Source organism: Corylus avellana, chromosome ca7, assembly GCF_901000735.1.
Source record: "Corylus avellana chromosome ca7, CavTom2PMs-1.0".
Taxonomy (NCBI): domain Eukaryota; kingdom Viridiplantae; phylum Streptophyta; class Magnoliopsida; order Fagales; family Betulaceae; genus Corylus; species Corylus avellana.
In genome coordinates this window covers 10,620,829-10,623,466 of record NC_081547.1, presented here as the reverse complement: position 1 = coordinate 10,623,466, position 2,638 = coordinate 10,620,829, and positions in this window count along the sequence as shown.

Sequence of the window (2,638 nt, the reverse complement as noted above, 5' to 3'; positions counted from 1 at the left end):
AAATAAACAAGTCATTTTCTTCGGTCTTTCCATGAAAACAAATATCCAAACTAGAAATTACCCCTCTATGAAAATTTCACAATTATGCTCATGTCATATTTAACGTTACTAGCAATTGTTTTGATATGGACAAATCTCATCCTTTCTGACCTACTGCAAAACTTGAAAAGTGGTCCTACATTGCAAACAGTAGCTTTAATGCTACCCATAATAGGTGGGGCTTCGTTGTTTCTTGCTTTCAATTAATAATTATTAATATCTGCAAGCTGTGGTCTCTCAGACTCTTCAACAGTTCTGATCAATCGCACGTATGTATCATGCACATGAAATATATTCATATATATCTCTGAAAATCTGCAGTGATACACCATGCAATTAAGTTTGTAAGTTTGTGTTTCTGAGAATCTGCAATCATTTTGTTTGCTTCCTACAGACTACAGTGATGTTATAGCTGCAAATCCATGCCACACATAGTAAATTCTATGGTGATCCTCATTGAATCAGAGTCAACTTTTGAGCTACAAATGCTTTGTAACCTCTGCAAGGTACCTGTTGCACTGTGGGTCCTTCCTGACATATGCTAATAAAGAAGAATAATTGTCAAGTTTTTACATGACCTCTGGTAATTAATCTGGCCTGCGTTCTTATATATATATATTCGTTATTACAAATAAAATCATTTAATGCCATTTTGTCTATTCTGTCACTTTATTCCTTGTGAGAATGAACGTACCACTAAAGTGAAACCTACGCAAATAGCTTACTGATCGAAAAAGTCCAAGCTAGCCCTTCTCATCTCTGCACCCAACATCTGACTTCCGTCACATGTGCAACAGCTATACACACTTTTTTTTTTTGTTTTTTTGGTTTCACCTACGCAGTACTTTTACTATGCTCCACTTTGCATGTCAGCGGCAATCTAAGCGTAGAGGTCCAGTTAAGATCTATCAAACTAATTTCTGCTTTAATACTCCGTACCACACAGAGTATTGGACATTGAGTTACGGGCTTTGCCCGGATAGTTGGCCTCAAAAAGTAACATTTAACAAGTTCGAATTCAAGACCTTAAGCCTTTACCACTAGGCCAACCCCTGAAAGTTAGGTATACATACATATTTAACAAATGGGTTTTTATAATTAAACATAGTAACATGTTTATTGTTAAAATATTAATTAAATTTATTATTATTTATTAATTATTTAAGTTTTTAAAATAACTTGTTATTTAATATTACATAAGAAGTCTTAGATTTCGAATCTGACTTTTTTACTGCCCATTTAGATTTTAGTTGATTAAATATTCAGCATATTACTTTTGGAGTGATTTAACGTTTAGAATTAAAGTAGCAACTAAACCCCTGAGATGTTATAATTAAACATATAAAACACATGGAATGTTAAATTTATGAACTGAAAGAGATAATTGGCTAAAACATTTCAATTCTCTAGAAGGCTAAGATGGATACAGTACAAGAAGAAAGGACGAAAAAGAAAAAAAGTTATATTTTTAAGTTATTGCACAAGCAAGTTGAAATCTCCAGTATCCTTTTCCATGTAAGAGCCAGGCAGCTGCCAGCAAATCCTATTCTTCCATATGCTAGAGTTAGAAAACCACGGATCGAGATCCCCTATAATTAAGGATTCTTAAAATTCTCCATATCCCCTAGAATAGGATAGAGGTCTTTGAAAGGGGCCTTAATGGGCTCTCTACTCGAGTAAGGGCCTACACACTGTTTTTTAGAACAGAGATGGTAAAACCAAAAAGTAAAAGCTCTAAAGGCGAGTTACTGAGTTGCTTTCTTTAAAAAATTATTATTTTTTCACAAATTCTAATGAATTGGTATGTGCTAAGTGTCGAATTTTGCACATTCAAACCTCTTAATTTATGTATGCTAATTCCTTAGCATTGTTATCTATTTGATTTTGTGTTGTTTTAATGTTTTTATGTTCTAAATGAAGATACAAGAAATTCCATTGATTTGGGCTTAAAACACATCATAAAAAGCGACTAAAGCAAGAGGGATCGAGCGCCTCTTCCCTTAGGCTCGAGCACATTTTCACAAGGCTCGAGCGCACACACACCAAACTGCTGGGCAGAAACACAGAATTGTTATGAAAATAAGCATAGGTCTTCTAATTCGACTAGGGGACGAAAATCCAAGGTTTCTTGGACTCCAAGGGCTCCTAGGGTTTATTTTAAACCCTATAAATAGGCCACAAACTTGAAGAGAGTGGGTGCTCAATTTTAGAGAGAGATTTCACATAAAGATCTTCTTGGAGGCTTGAAGAGTTGAAAAGAAGATAAACATGGCAGAAGGTCATCCCAGCACCACCATGAGCAACTACTTTAGTAATAAGGTGTTGATCTAGCCCTTTCCAAGTAACAATAATTTGATTGTATTTTAATTTAGGGTGTATAACTGTGAGAATTGATATTTAATATTTATATTAAATCATTATGAAATTCTTCTCTTGTCGTAGAAAGCTTTTTATCTTAATTGAACTCAATCCTTCGTATTTTATGTGATTATATGAATGATTATTATACAATAGTTTTAATTGACACATGATCAAGAGGGTTTGATAGGCTATACCTAGGGAAGAATAATTGTTCTACACCATACTTTAGTATAATTTA